We start from the raw sequence: 25096 nt of genomic DNA on the forward strand, positions 1-25096 counted from the left end.
TGGAATTTAAGGGTGATAGTGTGATTTGGCTGGAAAACCACAAGTGGCTATCGTTAGAGCACTCCAGCATTTAAATGTGAATAAAACTTTTGTGTATCGTACAATCGCTCGTTATCGTGATACTGGTAGCGTAGCCCGACGTCAAGGAAGTGGACGGAAGAAAACAGCAACATCAGCAGAAATGGTTCGAAAAGTAAGAAAAGCGAATTGATCGATCGGAATATCGCAATATTCCATTCGGCAAATATTGAAAAATGAGCTCGGGGTAAAGCCATTGAAATTCCAAAAAGTGCAAGAACTTACACCGCAACAGAAAGAAAATAGACTCAAAAGAGCTAAAGAGTTGCTTCGCTTGGCCGAAAGTGGTGAACTGCCGAATTTGGTTTTCTTCGATGAAAAAACATTCGTTGTCCAGCAGTTTGTAAACAAACAAAATGATCTGTTTACTTGCCGAAGAGGTCAGCTGAAAATGTGCACCTTCGGTTGGCCACCAGAACTCAAGCGCCGGCCATGGTGATGGTGTGGGCCGCCATAACAGCCGATGGTCGCTCTCCGCTCGTGTTTATCGACCGTGGCACCAGAATAAATGCCGAATATTATCGCGAAAATATCCTGATGGGTATATTCATCAGCAGAAATGGTTAGAAAAGTATAGAAGAGACTTGATCGAAACCCGCGTCGCAGTGCCCGAAAAATGGCTCGTGAGCTGAATATATTGCAATATTCCATTCGGCAAATATTGAAAAATGAGTTCGGGGTAAAGCCTTTGAAATTCCGAAAAGTGCAAGAACTTACACGGCAACAGAAAGAAAATAGACTGAAAAGAGCTAAAGAGTTGCTTCGCTTGGCCGAAAGTGGTGATCTGCCGAATTTGTTTTTTTCCGATGAGAAAACATGTTCTGGAGGGTGTATTAAAAATGTTCTGGAGGGTGTATTAAAGCCTTGGGCACGCAAACATTTTGGCCGCAGACATCGGTCAAAATTACAAAATGAGGTTCCTCGCTTCATTTCCAGTGCACAATGGCCACTAAAATCTCCGGATACCAATCCGTTGGACTATTGTGTCTGGAGTATTTTTTTGGAAACCAAGGTTGGCACTAAAAAATACCAAAGTGTCGAAAAATTTTAAAAATTATAACGTTCGAATTTGTTGTCGTTTTTTTTATCTCGCCCTGTATAATTAGGGGTTTTCTAGCAATTGTTTTAATAAATGCATACCCTTCGATTGATAGTTCTACTCTCCAAAAATGAATTCTCTTCATAATTTATTACTTCCAATTAAAATTACAAAATTTCGGTCGCCTACTGCTTCATACAAATACAAGTATATATAATCAACAGCATCCTATTACTTAAAAATAAATAAAAATATTTTCAAGCTTCAATACAGGGTGGATTTGTATACCCTCCACCATAGTATGGGTATATTAAGTTGGCCATTCCAGCGGGGATTTTTTAGAAATATTTTTTCAAAGGATGAACCAAGAGTGGATTTTTCCAAAATATTTTTATCAAAGGACGAGCAAAGCGGGGATTTTTTCCCAAAATTAATTCTTTTCAAAATTTATTACTTCCAATTAAAATTACAAAATTTTGGTCCCCTACTAACCCCATACAAATACGAGTATATATAACCAACAGCATCCAATTACTTAAAAATAAATACAAAAGTAATCTCCATGTCGAATCTTACCTTTTTCCGCATGCACTCGATGCTTCTTCCACTTCCTATTCCCTTAACAAAGTATTGCACAATCTGTAAAGAAAATCAAAAAAAAGAGAGAGAGAAATGCCATTAAAAATATTGTTTCATACTTTCAGGTGCACATATGTTTTACAATTTCACAGACTACACAGTTAGGGTCACAACATTAAATCCTCTACAAAATTGTTGCATATCCTTAAGGGATTTAAAGCAAGACAACAAAAACAACGGACATTTTTTAACAACAAAGAAAACTGTTGTTATTGTTGTTGTTTTATTTACAAAAAATAAACGAAAACAAAATTAAAAGCAATAAAATACCAACAGCCTGTCGGCCTGAACGCCTGCCAGCCTGCCTGTCCGACACTAAATGCCAAATAATGTATTTCAAGGTTGTAACAAAGAACGATAAAGTAAGGAAAAGAGAGAAAAAAAAAACGAAAAACCAATAACAACAAGAACAGTTGATATGGTAGGGGCTTTTGTTTACATTTTGTTACTGAAAGTTTCAAAATATTTTGAGAGCAAAAAAGGGTCAATACAGCTGACATGGTCGACCATGCGATAATACTACCGGCGGAAGGAAATAAAATACAATTTAAGGACTAATACGGCAATTTTTTTTAGAAGTACCAATAGAAAGTGGAAACAGATCTTGCGTTGATGAAAATATTGAGATGTGCCAACTCTGAATGGAATCGGATGTTATTTTCACGTTTTATGAGCTTTATGAATATTCAAAATGTTAACCCTTCTGGGGGGAGTTCCAATAATAAAAATATTGTGACGTGTGTAATTTGAAGAGAGCCGGATACTTATTACTGATTTTATGTCCGTTTTGGTTATTCAAAATTTTGAACCTTTGTGGGGAAGGTACCAGAAGAAATGGTCCGATATATTCCATATTCACACCAGGCCTTGGGTTAATACAAATATTGCGATGCATGTAATTTGAAGAGAACCGGATGCTTATTTCGGAAGTTATAATCGTTTTAGTTATTCAAAATTTTTACTCTTTGCGGGGAAGGTACCTGAAGGAGTGATCCGATCACTACCATATTTATAACCGATCTTGCGTTGTTTAAAATATTGAGATGTACCAAGTCTACATGGATTCGGATGTTAATTTCGCGTTTTTTCGAGCCTCATGAATACTCAACACTTTGACTCTTTGTGGGGGAGGTACTTGAAGGAGTAGACCGATATAACCCATCTTCACACCAGGCCTTGGGCTAATAAAAATTTTGTGACGTGTGTAATAAGAAGAGAGCCGGATGCATATTTATGATGTTATGCTGGTTTTAGTTGATCAAAATGTTGACCCTCTGTGGAAGTTACCAGAAGAAATCGGCCGATATTTACCATCTTTATAACATGCCAAGCCTGAATGGAATCAGACGTTATTTTCGCGTTTTATGGCTTTCAAATTTTTTACCCTTTGTGGTGAGATACTTGAAAGAAAGACCGATATATCCCATCTTAACGCCAGGCTTTGGGCTAAAAAAAAATATTGTGATGAAGAATATATAAAAGAGTAATGAAATAACTGACCGAGTATCAACTCCCAGACGAAATGACTGAAACTAGAAATTTAAAATTTTGAAATTTCGCAAGAGAGCCAGCCTTGTTGCGTAGGAGTGTGATAAGGGGCTGGGTTTTTGGAAATTCATACTAAAATGATACATAACGTACTATACAGGGTGAGGTGAAAAAACTGCAACCAACTTCAGACTGCTGTCATTCAAAGCTACTCGTCCGATAGCTGTTAAAATTATTCTAGTGACAGCTCATAATATTCTTTACAAGCGTACAAAAGCATTTTGGTGAGAATCTTCCAGCAAAAAAGTTATTAGGCAAATATTGAAAAATGAGCTCGGGGTAAAGCCATTGAAGTTCCAAAAAGTTATAGAACTTACACCGCAACAGAAAGAAAATAGACTCAAAAGAGACTTATGTGTTCAGGACTTTTGGTATTGAAAATGGGCTATAAAGGTCCACACTTTTGGTAAAGGCCCCATATAACATTACCTCTAGATTTAAGCTTTTTTCGGGTGTTATAGTCACATACCGAATTTGCTGTCAATTGTGAGCATGTATTCAAGTATGTAGGGAAAATCCTTGTATTGATCCAGGTTTTGGTATATATAACGTTACCTGCAAATATTCGGAATTTCAAACTTGATGTTTGCAGCAGAACCTTATTTGGCAGATGATTTTTACCACACCTTTCACCAAAATTATTTCATTTCAGAATTTGCAGTTTGCAAAGGGTACTACCACCTATGACGCTTTCTCTGGCAGATAATCGGCTATATGGGTCCACGTTTTCGTAGAGCTCTTATACAACGTTAACTCCCTATATTTAGTATTTTGATGATTATATCTAGATTTTTGAGCAGAATTATTTGAAACTTGTGGTTCTCTGGTAGATTATTGACTTTAAAGATCCACGTTTTCGTGCATAACTGTTACACCATATAATTGTAACACCAGATATTGGAAATGTTCCTTCCAAATAATGGAGAATATTAAATGTTCTGCCCGGCCGAACAAAGCTGCTTTTATTCTTGAGGTCTAATGTGGATCCTTAAAAAAAAATTAAGGTCTACCAGATTTTTTACAAGTCGAAAAGTACTAGCCATAGGCATTCCATGTGTACCTTCACATAACCTCAAAATTTAAATTGATGCAGTCAACCTAGCAATATTACATAGATTACACAGGGAAAGGGTATTGTGTGTTTTGTTTTTCCTTCAAGGGTTTACTTCGTTTGCTTCGCTACAAAACAAAGGCTTTCACATACATAAACAATTTGTATTTTTTTAAGCCATGAAATATAACTCGACAGCTTGCCTCTGGTCGTCCTGCTTACATGCTTTTCACTTGACTTGGCATTTGTACAAAAAATACATTTAATATATTACTTTTTCAACATGGTCGCTCACTCTTTTTTCCTTGGGATTTTTTTTGGAGTATGGCCGGTCCTAGAGGGGTTAGGGTGGAATTGCCACCCTATTCGGTTCGAACAAAATGTTAATGTGTTTATTTTATTTTGTATACATCATATTAGTTATTGTTGAATAATAAAGAAGACAAAGAAAGCCAATCGGATGGTGAATTATAAAGTCCTAAAATTCGAAGGTCCTGGAAGCAAATTATCCTTACAAAATATCTTCTATAGAAAACAGTAAAATGCCAGTATTTTATTTTTTTAGTTTTATTGGATGAAAGCAAAAAATGTCGGAAATAGCATCAAATTCTAGAATAAGTTTAGATTTGTTCGAATTGGTCACCTTTGGCACGAATTATGGCCTTGAAATGGCCAATGAACACACGCTGCCTGAATGTTGCTCTGCGGAATTTTGGCCCATTCCCGGCGAAGCACTTTCTTGAGGTGATCGACACTTTGGTATTTTTAGTGCCAACCTTGCTTTCCAAAATACTCCAGACACAATAATCGGATTGGTATTCGGAGATTTTGGTGGCCATTGTGCGCTGGAAATGAAGCGAGGAACCTCATTTTGTAACCATTCTATGCATTAGAAAATCCATGTTCTGTAAGTTCACAAAAAATATTTTTAAACATCCTCTTTCTGTTGGTCCTCAAGAAAATATTTTTTTAATCTACGATCCGTTGTCCCTTAAAAAAATATTTTTTTTTTTTAAATCCAAATTATATTGGTCTTTCTTTCTGTTGCGGTGTAAGTTCTTGCCCTTTTTGGAATTTAAATGGCTTCACCCCGAGCTCATTTTTCAATATTTGCCGAATGGAATATTGCGATATGTTAAGCTCACGAGCCATTTTGGACCTCTGCGACGCTTGTTTCGGTAAAAATCATTAATATTCTGGTAAAAATCATTAATATTAAAAAAAAATATTTTTCAATTAACCCCTTGCGCACCAACACAAAATACAAGTGACTTGTGTCTTTGCATTTATATTTTAAAATTTATCTTCACGGGCATCACTTCCTTGACGTCGGGCTACGCTACCAGTATCACGATAACGAGCGATGGTACGAGACACAAAAGATTTATTCACATTTAAATGCTGGAGTGGTTTAACGATAGCCACTTGTAGTTTTCCAGCCAAATATAAAGAAATCACACTATCACGCTTGAATTCCATCACGAATAACTTATTTTCGGGAAAATTCTCACCAAAATGCTTTCGTACTTTCACTTTCACTGGAATAATTTTAACGGCTGTCGGACGAGTGGCTTAGAAATGACAGCAATCTGAAGTTGGCTGCAGTTTTTTACATCTCACCCTGCATCCGATGCTGCAGAACCGTCCCCCATAAAGGGTCAACAGTTTGAATAATCATAACTCAAGGCTGGGGTATACATCTGTCGTTAATACTGATACTATTTAACTTGTCTAAGTCTAATTTTTCATCTTACCCTGTAAATACATCCTGAAATTGGAAGGTCCCTTCCAAAAGAAAAAGAAACCAAAGTTTGTAGCCTAGAGTAAATTTGCTTTCTTTGTGCAATAATTATAAACAAAAAAACACAAAAATAAACATTAATAAAAAAAAGAACGCTTAGTTGAATGGACTATGGCGATGATGATAATAATAACAACACGCTCTAGTCACTGACAACAACAAAAGCAATGGCAAAAACAACAACAAAAGCAATAACAACTGCAAACGCGTAGCGTCAACATGGTTATAAAATCCGCTGCGACAATGGGGCAATGGATAGCATTGCATGTCGTTTGCCTCTAGGCGGCGATTAGGGTAAACAAATATCTAACGTCGATGGATGGATGGCGGACTGGCTGGTTGGGTGGGTGGTTGATGGCTCAGTCGGTGGTTGTTGCTGCTGCTGCCGCTTCTCGTCGGTATGTGACGTTTTACTATTTATAGAAAAAAAATGCGACTGCCTTTATTTTTATTTTTTTTTGCAAAAAAAAAAAACACTTCTCAAATACATTGTGGCCACTGCAAGGCGTGTACGGGTGACAACAGAGACGCGGCGCCATTTTATTCAATAAAATCCGCCACACAACGACTTACAAACAAATACAAATTTTCTCACTCAATTTGTTGGGTGCCAAAAAAAATAAAAACGTTGTACATTTTGCAGCAAATGTTTGATAATGAATCAAGAAAAAAATCCAACAAAAACAAAAAGAGCAGAACAGAACTTAAAAATAATTTTACGACAATAGTCGTAACTACAACAAAAACAACAACACCACCCCAATTGCATTGTTGCATTTGGGCAAAGACAAAGAGGAAGATTTACAAAGTTCAAAGTCTGGGAAATCGATAAACGCTTTTCACTTTGAACTATTTTTGTTGCGGATTCGAAAGGAAATGAAATTGTGGCGGACATTACCAAAGTCCAGTAATTTGATGAGAATAAGATCAATTATTTCTAGGCTAATTAAAAAGTTTTTGCAGACTGGACAATCCAAAATGATCCTACAGCATCTTCTAGTCACATACGAAACCGCTTAGATTTAAAAATTAGCGAAAGAACGATTCGCAGATGGGCGGTAGAGGCCGGATTATTCAGTCGACGACCAGCAAAAAAACCTTTCATATCGTCAAAAAATAGAAAAGCCAGACTTGAATTCGCAAAGGCCCATCTCAGCTGGAGTGTCCAAAAATGGAGGACTGTGCTGTTTTCTGGCGAATCTAAGTTTAATTTAAAGGATTCAGATGGTATAAGGCATGTACGCAGACCAAATGGGCAAAGGTTGAATCCTAAATATTGCAAAGGCACTGGTTTGGGGTTGTTTCTCTGGGCGAGGGATTGGGCCAATTCATAAGATTGATGGAATTATGGTTCGTGACATATTAAAAGACGTGATGTTGCCTTATGCTGAAGAAAAGATGCTACTACAATAGACATTCCAGCAAAATAACGACCCCAAACAAACGTCAAAAGTGGTTAAAGAGTGGTTTCAGAACAATTTGATAAAATTTCTCCCTTGGTCTGCCCAGTCCCCCGATCTTAACCCAATCGAGAACTTATGAGAGATCGTTAACTCAAAAATCAACCGAGAATATTGCAAAACCAAAGAAAATTTATTTGAAGCCGCAAAAATAGCAGGTCTGTTAAGATAAATTCCGAATTTAACTAGCGAGGACACAAACCACGAATTTAACATAGAAAATAACAGCGCTCTGTTAACGTTAACAGAGCCAAACGAATATAGTTTTTTCCTTAAAAATATTAATTTATATTAATTTTTTTATATAAAAAGGCAAAATAATAACCATATCTACACATCATAAATTATTGTTACAAAGACTGCAAGGTTACAACCATCCATTAACTTGTAACACAATCATATGTGGCAGGACATACTTTCAACCCACAACGCCTTCCAGGATCTTTCTTCCGGGTCAACATATATATCAATGGAAAGCTTATAAAGAGCACTATCCATTGACATCATAAAAAGTTTAGAATTTTCCGATAGTTTCCGAGGTATTTGACCATTTCTGGTGAAATCCTTTGAACGGGATAATTCCATTAACCAATACGCTTTCCAGGATCCTTCTTCTGGGTCAACACACATATCAATGGAAAGCTTACGAAGAGCACTATCCATTGACATCATAAAAAGTTTAGAATTTTTGGATAGTTTCCGAGGTATTTGACCATTTCTGGTGAAATCCTTTGAACAGGATAATTCCATTGGCCAATACGCCTTCCAGGATCTTTCTTCCGGGTCAACATATATATCAATGGAAAGCTTATAAAGAGCACTATCCATTGACATCATAAAAAGTTTAGAATTTTCCGATAGTTTCCGAGGTATTTGACCATTTCTGGTGAAATCCTTTGAACGGGATAATTCCATTAACCAATACGCTTTCCAGGATCCTTCTTCTGGGTCAACATACATATCAATGGAAAGCTTACGAAGAGCACTATCCATTGACATCATAAAAAGTTTAGAATTTTTGGATAGTTTCCGAGGTATTTGACCATTTCTGGTGAAATCCTTTGAACAGGATAATTCCATTAGCCAATACGCTTTCCAGGATCCTTCTTCCGGGTCAACATACATATCAATGGAAAGCTTACGAAGAGCACTATCCATTGACATCATAAAAAGTTTAGAATTTTTGGATAGTTTCCGAGGTATTTGACCATTTCTGGTGAAATCCTTTGAACAGGATAATTCCATTGGCCAATACGCCTTCCAGGATCTTTCTTCCGGGTCAACATATATATCAATGGAAAGCTTATAAAGAGCACTATCCATTGACATCATAAAAAGTTTAGAATTTTCCGATAGTTTCCGAGGTATTTGACCATTTCTGGTGAAATCCTTTGAACGGGATAATTCCATTAGCCAATACGCTTTCCAGGATCCTTCTTCCGGGTCAACATACATATCAATGGAAAGCTTACGAAGAGCACTATCCATTGACATCATAAAAAGTTTAGAATTTTTGGATAGTTTCCGAGGTATTTGACCATTTCTGGTGAAATCCTTTGAACAGGATAATTCCATTAGCCAATACGCTTTCCAGGATCTTTCTTCCGGGTCAACATATATATCAATGGAAAGCTTATGAAGAGCACTATCCATTGACATCACAAAAAGTTTAGAATTTTCCGATAGTTTCCGAGGTATTTGGCCATTTCTGGTGAAATATTTTAAAAAATGTAATTCTATTGTAAACTGGGTATAAATGGAAAGTGAATCAAATAGAAATGTTATTAGAGAAAAATTAAAAAAAAAAAAAAAAAAATATATATATATATATATATATATATATATATATATATTTTTTTTTTTTTTTTTTTTTTTTTTTTTTTTTAATTTTTCTCTAATAACATTTCTATTTGATTCACTTTCCATTTATACCCAGTTTACAATAGAATTACATTTTTTAAAATATTTCACCAGAAATGGCCAAATACCTCGGAAACTATCGGAAAATTCTAAACTTTTTGTGATGTCAATGGATAGTGCTCTTCATAAGCTTTCCATTGATATATATGTTGACCCGGAAGAAAGATCCTGGAAGGCGTTGTGGGTTGAAAGTATGTCCTGCCACATATGATTGTGTTACAAGTTAATGGATGGTTGTAACCTTGCAGTCTTTGTAACAATAATTTATGATGTGTAGATATGGTTATTATTTTGCCTTTTTAAATAAAAAAATTAATATAAATTAATATTTTTAAGGAAAAAACTATATTCGTTTGGCTCTGTTAACGTTAACAGAGCGCTGTTATTTTCTATGTTAAATTCGTGGTTTGTGTCTTTGCTAGTTAAATTCGGAATTTATCTTAACAGACCTAAAAATAGCCTGGGAAGTCATATCACCTGATATAATTAATAATTTAATAAACTCTATGCCTAAAAGATGTGCGTGTGTCATCCAGAATAAAGGATTCGCAACGAAATCTTGATTTCAATCGTTTTTGCACCTTAAAATGGGGGCTGCTTTAGTTTAGTCTGCTTATAATTTTGACTTAAAATAGTTTTTGAATTCTAACTTTTTTAAATAAATTCTGAATTTCTATAGTTCTTGTTTTGCAATAATGAAGATATAAATAAATAAAAAAATAAAAAAAAATTGTTTTAAATTTTGTTTTCTTAAAAAAATTATGATTTAAAAAAAGTACTGAGGGGGTGCTTAGGATTTGGCCGATTCTGTATATCCTCAGCTTATATCTGACAATAAAATGAGATCTTATGTTAGTAGAAATATGGGGATGTGCGAAATTTGAAGACAATCGGACTCTTACATCACATTTTATGAGAGTTGTAATTATTCAAAATTTGACCCTTTGTGGGGGAGGTACTTGATGGAGTACACCGATATTGTCCGTTTTCAAATTTCACACATTCCAATATTTTTATTAACCCAAGGTCTGGTGTTAAGATGGAATATATCGGTCCACTCCTCCACACAAGGTCGAAATTTTCAAAAAAGGAAAAAAATATTTTTTTCTGCACAGAAAGAGGAGCAATAATCCAGGTTTGCTCCAACTTTGCAAATCCTATTATTTGCGTCAGTTCTAGGTCAGGTGCAAAAATGGATAACATCGGTACCTCCCACACAAAGGGTAAAAATTTTGAATAGTTATAATTCTTATAAAATGTGATGTAAGAATCCGATTGTCTTAAAATTTCACACATCCCAATATTTTCATAAACCCAAGATCTGGTGTTAGAATGGAATATATCGGTCTACTCCTTCTGGTACCTCCCCTCCAAAGGTCGAAATTTTGAATATCCATTAAGCTCATAAAACGAGAAATTAACATCGGATTCGATTTAGACTTGGTACACCTGAATTTTTCTATCAACACATGATCTGTTAAAAAAGGTAGAGATCGGGCCATTCCTCCTGTTACCTCCCCCACAAGGGGTCAAAGTTTTGAATAACCAAAACGTTTATAAAATCCGAAATAAGCATCAGGTTCATTTTATATTTCACACATCCCATTATCTCCTTCTGGTACCTCCCCCGACAAAGGGAGGACAAATGTCCTGAAACGGATTTGGTTCAAAGAGACCTAGGGTCTAAAATCTTTATTTTTATGATGAACGTTTTGGCCGTATCAAATTATGTAGCCATATGGGTGAGGGTATCAAAACAACTAAGTTCGGACGGACGGAACTTTGAATACCCTCTACCACTTTTAAGGAATTTGGAAATGTTCATAAAAACATCGTTATATCGGGCCCTATGCGAGGATGTAGGCCTGTATTTGAATTTTTTTTAATAGGCAATTACGAAACTTAAAACAATTCCGGTGAATAATGTGCTAAAATCATAAAAAGTCCGAATAAATGGAGGTACCCTTATATGGGGGCTTTACGAAGACATGGACCTGAATATGCAATTTTCTGTCATTGCTAATATCAAACACGAAATTTGATACAATTTCGGTGAATACTGTCGGTTAAATCATAAAAATTCCGAATATAGGAAGGTACCGTTTATGGGGGTTATAAGAAGACCAGGACTTGCATAAGTAATTTTTGTAAAAGACTGGTGTGCATATTACAAACTTCAAATGCGAAATTTGAAACAATTCGGGTAAATGATGTCACATAGGCAATTTTCGGTCACTGGCTGTAGGACGACCCATTACGAACTTACAATACGAAATTTTTATACAATTTCGGTGAATAATGCCATTAAAATCACCAAAATTCCGAATATATGGAGGTAACGTTATATGGGGGCTGGGCTGTGCAGGAAATGTTCTGTCATAGGATGTCGTATTCAAATTCCAAATTTGATATATTTCCGGTGAAAACAGTGACACAAATCATTAAAATGCCGAATATCTGCAGGTAAACTTATATAGCTCCTATACCAAAACCTGGACCTTATATGTACATTTCTTTGTATATACTAGAAACACATATTCCCAATTTACAGCAAATTCGGTTCGAACTATATAGGAGACTTCCCTCTGAACTATATTGGAGACTTCCCTCGGGAGGCACCCCTATACCGACTCCAAATGTACTGAAACGGAGTTGGACCAAAGATACCCAGGGTCTACACTCATTATTTCGATTGTTGTATTTTCGAAAAAAAATTCCATTGACCCAGTGGATTTATTTCAAACATAATGTTCATACATCACACCTTCACAACCACTACCCACAACCGAATTGTTTGTTTGTTCTATGCCCCTCAAACACCGGCTACTGGTAGTTACGACTCAAAATTAGACTCTGTTTGCCCGAGTAAATATTTAAATAATAGCTCCGCACTGCCGCACGCAAACACCACATAACGCCAGTACGGCACAGCTCAAGTGGTTTCTCACCTCTATTTCGGTGAAGTAGTAAAAGAAAAACAATACAACAACAAAACAAATAAACCTTTATTCAACTTCTTCTTTGATTCCGATTACTTGTTGGGTGTAAAAAAATAACTTTTTATTTTTTGTTATTTGTTTGATTCTAACATTTGAAGGTTATCGCTGATTATTTACATTTCAAACCGTAATTGAAGAGTTTTTTAAACAAAAAATATAATTTATAAATAAATAAAAATTTAAAAAAAAGCTGAGACTAAAAATTATTATATCACTCAGCCCTTTTCGAGACCCTCAGCTCATTTCGAGCTACTCAAGCAGCAACTCAAATGGTTATTTTTCCACTTTGCATTTCTAAGACAGATGCATTTTTTCCGTGGCCTGACATTAACCCGCATAACATCGAGCGGCGTTACCATGTCAATGCCATTTAAACTGGTCATTATTAAGGCAATACCCACTTCACCCTCTTCCCTTCGAACGCATTCAAAGAAACCACCACTTAACCCCCCAGCTAAAAGAACAAACTGACGACTGACCCCTTCTTTTGAGCATTGCACTCATGTCACACCACCGCCAACCAACAGCAGCAGCAGCAACAATAACAAAACCAACAATGAACCGCCACATAAAAGAAAATACGCATATGCTTCGCTTTTCTTGCCATTGCATGGAAACGCTTTGACACTCTGACGGCAATAATTCCGTTAATAAAAAATGACTATCGTCTAACAATCCTTAATTGAACGATATGCTGGACAAATGATGGCAATTAACAATAATTAATACCGTTTACAGTCCGAGGGGGGAGGTTCAATGAACTCTCTAAGGATTTTAAAGTGGGACTAGCAGGGCTAAATTGGGGATTCGATTAACGAAGCGTACATTTTTCAAACTATTTTTTTTAAGAACCAATAGAACCAAGTTATTTTTCTGCGGCTTACATGACGCGGATTTTTCTAAAAACCAATTTTTAAGGGACCTGCAGAGCACGGTTAAAATAAGATCATTTTCATGACAAACATTATTTTCGTGTACCAACGGAGAACGGTTTTTATATCCTCAGCCATATGGCTACAGAGCGTATATATCATTTACGGCCAAAACGTGCCAAGTCGAAATAATGGTTTTAGACCCTAGATCTCTTTGGACGAAATCCGTTTCAGGACATTTGGAGTCGATCTAGCGATGTCCGTCCGTCTGTTTCACTGTCTGGCTAGTCCGCACGATAACTCTCGAAGGGAGTGTCCAATTTTGTCCAAACTCTGTACATCATAATATTTTTATCAACCTCAAGATCGAGTTCGGAGATGGGCAATATCGGTCCACACCTTCTGGTATCTCCCCAACAAAAGGTCGAAATTTTCAAAAAAAAAATCTGCATAGAAAGAGATGCGGTAAACCGATTTTGCTCCAACTTTGCTAGGTGCGAAAATGAACAATATGGATCCTATCCATCAAGTACCTCCCTCACAAAGGGTTAAAAGTTTGAATTAGTATAACTTTAATGAAATGTGATGTAAGAAACAACAAACAAAATGATCGTGTTAACTTGCCAAAGAGGTCAGCTGAAAATGTGCATCTTCGGTTGGCCACCAGGACTCAAGCGCCGGCCATGGTGTGGGCCGCCATAACAGTCGATGTTCGCTCTCCGCTCGTATTAATCGACCGTATAAATGCCGAATATTATCGCGAAAATATTCTGGAGGGTGTATTAAAGCCTTGGGCACGCAAACATCTTGGCCGCAGACCTTGGACATTCCAACAGGACCCAGATTGGTTACAAAATGAGGTTCCTTGCTTCATTTCCAGCGCACAATGACCACCAAAATCTCCTGATAACAATCCGTTGGAGTATTTTGGAAAGCAAGGTTGGCACTAACAAATACCAAAGTGTCGATCACCTCAAGCAAGCGCTTTGCCGGGAATGGGCCAAATTACCGGAGAGCAACATTCGGGCAGCATGTGACGGTTTCATTGGCCATTTGGAGGCCATAATTCGTACCAAAGGTGATCAATTCGAACAAATCAAAATTATTCTAAAATTTGATGGTACTTCCGACATTTTTGCTTTCATTCAATAAATTTAAAGAAAAAATGTAAAAATTTTAGGGTTTGACTTTGTTGCAGTTTTTTTTTAATTCACCCTGTATAGGTCCACGATATCGTATATCTACCATATAACAGGAGCGGTATTTTGATGAGATCAGCCACATTTTTCAATGAAATTGCCTTGTGAGTACTTTATTCCCTGGCAAAAATAGGTCCAGATCTGATCGAGATATACGATTTTTATACCATCGAAACAACGGTTTTAGACGCTAGGTCTCCTTGGACCAAAATCCATTTCAGGGGATATGGAGTCGATCTAAGATCTCTGACCTCAGGAGGTATTTTCTTGAAATATACACTTATGTTCTTAAAACATCCACGACAGAAGGCTTATAAATATTTGTGAAAAAATCCAAATCCAAAAATCCAAGTCTGAAGGCCTTAAAATGTTTATTTAAAAATCCACGCCTTAAAGCCTTGAAATTTTTATTTTAAAATCCGCCCCTCAAAATTTGGAAATTTATTTAAAAATCTGCGACTTTAATTCCTTGGAATATTCTTGAAAATCCAAGCTTTAAGGCCTTGAAATGTTTATTTGAAAATACAAACCTTATGACCTTGCACGACCTAAAACCTTGGAATATTCTTGAAAAAGTCCCCGACTTAAGGTTTTGGAATATTCTTGAAAAATCCACGCCTTAAGGCCTATAAAAATTATTTTAAAAATCTAAGTCTGAAAGCCTTTAAATATTTGTAAGGAGATACACGCCATAAGACCTTGAAATATTTGTTAAGGAATACACGCCCTAAGACCTTGAAATATTTGTTAAGAAATACACGCCCTAAGACCTTGAAATATTTGTTTAAAAATCCACGCTCTAAGGCCTTGAAATATTTTTATTTAAATCCTAAAGCGTGGCCTTGAAATCTTCTGGAAACCCCCAGGTCTTAAGACCTTGGAATATATATTTTTTTAATTCCATGCTTTAAGGCCTTGGAATATTGTTGAAAAATACACGCCATTAGACTGTGAAATAGGGTTCAAAACTCCAAGCCAGAAATATTCCTGAAAAAAATTCACGCATTCAGGTCTAGACTATATCTAAATATTAAATTATGAAGTATAATTTCACTTTTACCGACTTTTGTTATTGTTGTTTATCATCGTCAAGACTGAATTTTTTTTTTAAAATTCGCGCTTTAATCCTTAAAATGTTTATTTAAAAAATCGCGCCTTAAATCCTTAAAATGTTTATTTAAAAAACGACTAAAACCCTTGAAATATTCTTTAAAAATCCACGCCTTAAGCCCTTGAAATATTCTTAAAAAATCCACGCTTTAAGGCCTACAAATATTTGTTCAAAAATCCAAATCTGAATGTCTTGAAAAATTTGTTACAAAAAATACACGCTCTAAGACCTTGAAATATTCTGGAAATTCCAAGCTTTAAGGCCTTGAAATAAATATATTTTTTAAAAATCCTAAAGCGTGGCCTTGATTTCTTGAAAAAAAAAAACACATCACATCTCAAGGCCTTGAAATATTTTTTTAAAAATCTACGCTTTAAGGCCTTGGAATATTGTTGAAAAATCCGCGCCATAAGACTGTAAAATAGGTTTCAAAACTCCAAGCCAGAAATATTCCTGAAAAAAATGCATTCATTCAGGTCTAGACTATATCTAAATATTAAGTTACGAAGTATAATTTCACTTTTACCGACTTTTGTTATTGTTGTTTATCATCGTCAAGACTGCGTCGTTTTTGTTTTTATTTTTTTTTTTTCTTCTTTTAATATTTACGACTTTGATTAATTTTTGTTTATATTCCATTCCAGTTCTTATCTCAGTTTCAATTTCATTTGTGACCGGCATTTTTTTCTTGAGTTGTTTTTTTTTTATTTTTGTTTCTGTATTTGCAAACAATTCTGAAAGCAGTTTATGATTCATCAATGGCTGGACATTTGTTTCAGACCATTATCAAATTCCAATGCCATTTTTTTTTTTGGAACTACACACACAAAATCCTATTGCATTTTTCAAGCCCCATCAATATTATGCAAATTTGTTAAGCTATTAACATTGAATGGCAGAACCAAACCAAAAAAAAATCGATGTAACTTTTATAAAACGGAAACTAAAAATAACAACAGCAACAGCAAAAAAAAGTAAACAAATTGTTTTTAAAACACGTCATCCGACACTGCCTCTGAAATTCTCCATTGTTTATATTGGGTGGGCCCGATGGGTAAATAAATAGGTTCATACACAAGTACGCACATAGGCGTACACTTGTATGTACGTAAATACTTGCAGTGCAAAGCCGCTGGTAGTGTTGACAGATAAATAAACCACAAGAATGACAGTAAACAAAACGAAAGTGATATAAGGAAGAAGAAGAAGATGCGCCGCGCCAACAACGGGCAACGATGATAGCTGGGGTGACGGAAAATCAATAGAAAATAAAGCAGTTAAAACAGGTAACAAGCAGATAATGTAATAAAGATATCAGATTGTAGTAATACGTTGGGCGCCACACAAGGGTATGGATTTCGCTACTGGTTTTTATAGGAAAAAATTATGAATTTTTACAAAAAATCTTGAAATTGAAAAATACCAATTTTGGAAATAATTGACTAAATTTAGCAGAAATTTTTCCTCAAAATTTTTTATTTATTTAAATTTGAAAATAATTGTTAATATTTATCGCTCACTGTCATTGTGAAAAACGGGTAGAGAGGAAACACTATTTGCGTACTGTTATGTTTTTATTTTTTGAATAAGAACAAACATTAAAAATAAATAAAAATATTTTCCATTTATATTCCAGGCAAGGGTATGGATTTCGCTACTGGTTTTTATAGGAAAAAATTATGAATTTTTACAAAAAATCTTGAAATTGAAAAATACCAATTTTGGAAAAAATTGACTAAATTTAGCAGAAATTTTTCCTCAAAATTTTTTATTTATTTAAATTTGAAAATAATTTTTAATATTCATCGCTCATTGTCATTATGAAAAAAATGGGAAGAGGGGAAACTCTATTTGCGTTCTGTTCTGTTATGTATTTTTTTTTTAAATAACAAACATTAAAAACAAATAAAATTATTTTTTTTCCATTAAATATTTTTTTTACTGCTACTGTTTTGCATTGCCTACACCCGTGCCAACCAAATCTATGGTCTGGCGACTTGTTATGTTCGCCACATGAATACACAACACATACAAACACCCTGATATCAAACAATGCATATAAAAAAATTATAATTTCGATCACGCCTCGCATAGGAATGCCCATTTGCAACTATTTTTTTCTGATAACAATGCGATGATGTTAATTAACCGGAATTTCGATTTATATGATTTGAAGTCTATTCTATATTTGGATATAATATTTTGTTAATGAATTCTAATATTTCTCGGAGGAGGGGGAGGGAGTATGTGATATGTCGTTGAACAAAAGCCAAACAATATTTTGATTGAATTTTTGGGGATTTAAATTGGTTGGTATGAATTTGCAATGCTTTTATGGATTATGGATTTTGCTAATGGAATTTCATTAGAAATAATGAAAAAAAAAAAAAAAAAACAAATACTAATGGTCGGTCTGGACGAAGTTTTATATACCCTTCACCAAGAAATTAAATAATTAGCAAAATCTCTTAGCCATAAATTGAAACAAAATATCTTAAATGCCTTCATTTTTAGGAAGATATGGGAAAAGGGCCTTGAAATATTTTTTGAAAAAATCCATGGCTTATGGCCTTGGAATATTCTTGAAAAAATCCATGGTTTAAGGCCTTAGAATATTCTTGAAAAAATCAACGCCTTAAGGCCTTGGAATATTCTTGAAGATATTCTCGCCTTAAGTCTTTGGAATATTCTTAAAAAAACCCACGCCTTAAAGCCTTGGAATATTCTTGAAAAAATCGACGCTTTAAAGCATTGGAATATTCTTGAAAAAATCCACGCTTTAAGGCCTTCTAATATTCTTGAAAAATCCCCGCCTTAAGACCTTGGAATTTTCTTGGAAAATCCACGCGCAAAGACCTTGGAATATTCCATACCCTAGGGCCTTGGGATATTCTTGGAAAATCCACACTCAAAGGCCTTGGAATATACTTAACTGCAGCAATACTCTTCTATGACTGCAGCACGTCTATGTCCAGAAGACATTCTGCAGCTCTTCTATACCTCCAGGAGCTTCTGCAGCTTTCCTATAGCTAGAAGACCTTCTGAAGCTCTTCTTTGGCTAGAAGACCTTGTGCAGCTCTTCTTTGGCTAAAAGACCTTTTGCAGCTCTTCTTTGGCTAGAAAGCCTTCGGTAGCTCTTCTATGGCTACAAGACCTTCTACAGCTTTTCTATGCCTCGAAGACTTTTTGCAGCTCTTCTATGACTAGAAGACCTCCTAGGGCCCTTCAACAGATAACATAGTTTATAAAATTACCTGAAAATATAAAAGAGGAAAATAATCAATAATTGCTGTTTTTATTTTTTTTTTTATTTGAAATATTTTATCTTAAAAAGCACTAGTTTCCCAAAACAACAACAACAACAAGAACTGCCCATATTAAGTCTGACAACTTTGATTGGTTCATTTAAATTAAAAACCCAACTCCATTCAATGTCTAATAACCACATCCTTTGTTTTTGTGAGGATACAAAAGAGAGAAATGTAACTGTCATTCGTTTTTGCCAAACTTAAACATTTAACATGTTTGGCCCAGTTCCACATGACCTCACCTCACACACACACACAAATGCAACACACATTCCAACACATAATAGCCCATGGTGATTTTCTCTATCTCTCCCTCTGTGTTTTTCATAGAATTTCATTTCATTTTGGAAATGTAACCTGAAAGCATCTGCAATGAAATTACTTCATATGCACACATATGCCCATACACACACTTTCACAGTCAATTGCTTGCTTCAAAACAGTGAAATATTTGACTTTCATTTTGTGTCGTCCTTTTGTCCAAAAAATACATTCGTAAAACAATTTGAATGTCATGACTTTATTTGGGGCTAAAAAAGCAAAGTGGAAACGAACCTGAAGTCATTGTAAAACTATTTGCAATTGTCCAATGCAGTAAAATATGCAATGCTTAGAGGTATTTAATAAATGTCCTAAAAGTATGCAATAGAGTTTGTAATTTCAATCTGTAAATAGACATGCTGGGGAGAGGAAAAGAAGGATGGACAAGAGCAACAATAAAAACAAGGATTACAAATTAAGGATTTAGTTAGGAGTTAGCTTAAATCTTGTAGCTATGTGAAAGAATTGAGGGTATTAAAATTGCATAACCCAAGAGGGATCAGTAACTAAAGGAAATGTTATATGAAAGATTCCCACCCTGGAATAGCCTCAACATAATATAATATAAAATTAGTCAATATGGTTTTTTGCTAAAATATATAAATACAAACTAAAAACACCCCATATTCCTTGTTGAAAATATTTTAAAATTATTAAATATAATTTCAAATTGTTTATAAATTTTATAGCAAGTGATTAATTGTTGCCTGTTACTAAATAAAGAATCGATTTTTCTACACGGTCTCATAAACCCTTAAGAAGATGAATCATCTTTGTTATTGAATTATTCCTCATAGTCACATATAGCAGAGATGGGAATTACGCACCCTTAAAATAGTTTTTTATTCAGGCAATATAAAGTACCCACCGGGATATCAATATCAGTCTGCATTTGATAGTTTTATCGATTAACCTAAAAATTGAAAGCATTCGCTAAATTTAGTTTTTTAAAAATTTGAAATTTTCCTCTATTTTCTATTAAAAAAGCCTATATTACACTACAATTTCCCATCCCTGCACCGTAACCCAGCAACACATGTTGTCATTTCTTTTAATCGGTGCCATCATAACAGACACAATGTGACTAATTGGCCAAATATGTTCTCTCTCAAAAAAAAAAAGATACACCCTCAATATCATTGTTATTGTTATTGCCATTGTCATGGGCATCCCTCTCAAAACGACGACAAGCAGACAAATTACTCGTGAGAGTACTCTTCGGTGCGTCTCAATGCTATTTTCGTTTACATTACATTAAATGTCGAAATAGGTCTAAGACAAGGCAAGACAGAGAAGGACACATGGCACGAAGGGACAGTGGGCCGGAATAACATTGTGCAGAGCTTCTTCTAGTCATAGAAGAGCTGCAGAAGGTCTTCTAGCCATAGAAGAGCTGCAGAAGGTCTTCTAGCTATAGAAGAGCTGCAGAAGATCTTCTAGCTATAGAAGAGCTGCAGAAGATCTTCTAGCTATAGAAGAGCTGCAGAAGATCTTCTAGCCATAGAAGAACTTTAGAAGGACTTCTAGCCATAGAAGAACTTTAGAAGGACTTCTATCCATAGAAGAGCTTCAGAAGGTCTTCTAGCCATAGGAGAGCTTCAGAAGGTCTTTTAGCCATGGGAGAGCTTTAGAAGGTCTTCTGTTTATAGAAAAGCTTCAGAAGGTCTTCTAGTCATAGAAGAGCTTCAGGAGGTCTTCGTCTCATAGAAGAGCTTTAGAAGGTCTTCGTCTCATAGAAGAGCTTCAGGAGGTCGTCGGTCTTTAGAAGAGCTTCAGAAGGTCTGCGGTCTATCGAAGAGCTTCAGAAGGTCTTTGGCCTATGGAAGAGCTTCAGAAGGTCTTCGGTATATCGAAGAGCTTCTGAAGCTGCAGAAGGTCTTCTACCCATGGAAGAGCTGCAGAAGGTCTTCAGTCATAGAAGAGCTGCAGAAGGTCTTTAATCATAGAAGACAGTCAGATTAAGATCCACAGAAGACCTGTAGACGGATTTTCCATCCATAGAAGGTGAGTCTAGGGTCTTCCATCCGTAGAAGATTAGTCGAGGGTCTTCTATCTATAGAAGAACAGTCGAGGGTCTTCTATCCATAAACGATCAGTCGAGGGTCTTCTATCCATAAAAGACCAGTCGAGGGTCTTCTATCCATAGAAGATCTATCGACTGTCTTATACACATAGAAGATCGGTCGAGGGTCTTCTTTCCATATAAGACCAGTCAAGGGTCTTCTTTTCATAGATCTGTCGAGCGTCTTCAATCTATAGAAGATCAGTCGAAGGTCTTCTTTCAATAGAAGATCTGTCGGTGGTCTTCTATCCGTAGAAGATCTGTCGGAGATCTTCTATCCATCTGTCGAAGGTCTTCTACACATAAAAGATCTGTCAAGGGTCTTCTACACATAGAATATCTGCCGAGGTCTTCAATTTATAGAAGACCAGTTGAAGGTCTCATATCCAAAGAAGACCGGTCGAGCGTCTCATATCCATAGAAGACCAGTCGAGGGTCTTCCTTCAATGAAGGATCTTTGGGGCGTCTTTTTTCAATAGAAGACCTATCTATCCATCTATAGAAGACCATACGTTCTTCTATCCTAGAAAACCAGTCGAGGGTCTTCTTTCCATAGAAGACCAGTCGATGGTCTTCTATCCATAGAAGAACTAATGTAGGTTTTCTATCAATGGTAGGTCTGAAGAGGGTCTTCAGTCCATAGAAGGCTTTGAGAGGGTATCATATTCATAGAAGACATATCGAGGGTTTTTTATCTATACAACCCTATAAGGGGTCTTCTATCTTAGAAGACCTGCAGAATCGGACGTTTTTAAAAAATAATCCTTAAATCAATACCTTTTTGTCCCGCTGTACTCTACACGGGATTTAAGCCTTCACCCTGTACTTTACCTTCATTAACATTTTGTTTTCTTTTTTTCTTCGTAAGAATGGAACCCCAAACAATGGTTGCAGACAACAACAACAATACCAGCCTGGATGTATGAATGAATGATTCGACTGTTTTGGGCTGGGCTCGGTGGTCGTGTGTGTTTGTGGCAAAGAATCAGGCGATAAAAACAAAATCGAAACAAAACAAAAATAAAAGAAAATGGACTCTTGAACAAACATCATTATGATGAATTTGATAAAGAAAATGAGGGATAATGTATACAAGACCCAAAGAGAGAAGAAAAAAAAAAAGTCAACACACACAGGGCAATGGTTGGGTGTTTTCTTCGTGTGAGTATGTGTGTGTGCATGAGTTTGCTCTGGTACCCCATATGCATTTCATTTTAGGTTTCGACACTGAACCATTTCATTTCTTTCATTAGCAACGATAAATTTATTGAGAACAACGCCACCAAAGAAGAGAAGGAAATAATGCCAGGCATGATTAGTTGAATATTCGTGTGTGAGTGTGTGTGTGGGACGACTGTCTGCCACCGAGTTGGTTCAGTGTGTGGTGTCGTGTGATGACGTTACCAATGATGTTGGTTGCCTGGCCGGGTGATGATAATCGCTAGCTGATGATGATGACGACGACGATGCTGTTAATGGGGGCTCTTGTTGTTGTTGTTATTGTTTTTTTTTTTTTTTTTTTTTTTTTTTTTTTTTTTTTTTTTTTTTTTTTTTTTTTTTTTCTTTTTTTTTTTGTAAAGCCGGCGTTAAGTACGGACGCGTTTTATTTTTCGTTGCTAATGAAAGGTGTTTTTTTCACAAGCAAAGCAAAATTTATAATATAAAAGCAAACAGTACGCTATTAAATAATCTCAGGAAATATAATCTAAAAAAAAAAAACCTGCTAAAAAATCATTTTTATTAAGAATTTTTGCAAAATAGTTTTTTTTTTCTACTTTATCCTCTTTTTCCCCAAGCACATAAATCGGTTTGTTATAGTGTTAACAACAACAAGTGCATGTCACTCTCTCATACGGAAGAGAGAAATGTAAGTGAGAACGGGCAAAACGTATACCTTAAGTTGACGTCGACAGATTTCAGCTCAACCGCGCCAAAACGCCACGAAAGCTGGTATCTTACAGCTAAACCCCAAAGCCGTTCTAAATCGGTATCGCCGAGAGTTTTTCATGACAAAAACTTGCCAGGTGAGACTACTCCCAACGAAACAACAGAAATGTCATATAAACAAAACAATGTAAACACGCCCAAAATAAATTCTATAAAGGTGCTATCACACGATGCGATTGTACATCAAGAAACTATCGCTTCAAGTAAGCATGCGTCTCTTGAAAAAAACAAGAAGCAAAACATAGTTCCTCCAGGCATGGACCGATATGTCTTAGTAACAAAGCGTAAGGCTAGTTCTAGAACTCCAACCAAGGAACCAAAAGCTAAAACCCCAAAGTCTATAAACAATGACCGCAACAACAGATTCTCAATTCTCGGCTCGAATAACGAGACTGATGAAATGATACAACCGGTTAGATCCCAAAAACCTCCCCCACTATATCTTCGCGAAGAAACTACAAACAATCTTGTGAACAAACTCTCCCAAATATTGGGTAAACCTAATTTTCACGTGGTATCTCTTAAGAGAGGAAATCTCCAAGAGACGAAAATACAAACCTATACTGAGTCGCATTATAAGGACCTAGTTCGTGCTCTGGATTCTGAGAAGAAGAATTATTACACCTATCAGATTAAGAGCTCAAAAGGACTAGTCGTCGTCATTAAAGGCCTTCATAGTTCTACACCCATAGAGGACATAAAAGATGCTCTCGCAGCAGAAGGATTCGAAACAAAGTCTATCATCAACATTTTCAATAAAGATAAAATTCCGCAACCTATGTTTAAAGTAGAACTAACATACGAATCTTCGCAACTAAAGAAAAAGGGACAATTTCATCCAATTTATAGCCTTAGGCTTCTTTGTAATCGCGGTGTGAAAATTGAAGAACCTCAAAAAAGAAAAGGCCAACCTCAATGTACAAACTGCCAAGAGTATGGGCATACCAAAACGTATTGTAAATTGCTATCGGTTTGTGTTACTTGTGGTGACCTCCACAAATCATCGGAATGTCCACATCCCAAAACTGACCCAAGCGTCAAAAAGTGCAGCAATTGCGGTGGAAATCATACTGCAAACTACAGAGGATGTCCTGTATATATCCACTTAACAAAATCTAGCTTAGCCACAAAAAAGCCTACAAGCTACCGGGTACGGGAAAATCCACAATTTAATATCAAAACAGCTGAGTTCCCCGAGCTAAACAAGAGGAATGAAACCACCGCTCCTAATTACAATCTCCCCTCACAGAATATGCAATACTTATATTCTGATACTTTGAGAAATGACTCACCCAACTATAAAAATTCAAATATAGAATCATCTATCGAAAAACTAATCGTCACCATGAATTCTTTTATGACAAGTATGCAAAGCATGATGCAAGATATTGTGAGAAATCAATCTATGATTATGCAAATAGTTTTAAAACAAAAATAGATAAAATTCGAATCTGTTTTTGGAACGCAAACGGCTTAAGCCAACATAGACACGAGGTCGAAAACTTTATTCACTCACTCAACATACACATTTTACTGGTATCTGAAACTCATTTCACTTCTAGAAACTGTTTTAGAATAAACGGTTACAGTACATACGACACTAAACACCCTAGTGGGAGAGCTTGCGGTGGCACCGCGGTGATAATTTCTAATAAAATTCAGCATTACCCCATGCCAGAATATAAGTTTGACCACCTACAAGCTACAACAGTTGCACTATCTTCTACGAATACAGCTATAT

At 35.8% G+C, this 25096-nt stretch overlaps 1 protein-coding gene across 2 annotated transcripts in view; it reads right to left on the bottom strand.

Moving 5' to 3' along the window:
* LOC101894350 (piezo-type mechanosensitive ion channel component) overlaps window positions 1-25096 on the bottom strand; it is a 183448-nt gene that overhangs the window by 141508 nt on the left and 16844 nt on the right. For both annotated transcript variants that reach the window (XM_059123950.1, XM_059123949.1), the window contains exon 3: window positions 1694-1756. The gene's annotated coding sequence lies outside the window, so the exon portion shown is untranslated. The remainder of the gene's footprint in view (window positions 1-1693; window positions 1757-25096) is intronic.

Source organism: Musca domestica, unplaced genomic scaffold (genome assembly GCF_030504385.1).
Source record: "Musca domestica strain aabys unplaced genomic scaffold, Musca_domestica.polishedcontigs.V.1.1 26, whole genome shotgun sequence".
NCBI lineage: Eukaryota > Metazoa > Arthropoda > Insecta > Diptera > Muscidae > Musca > Musca domestica.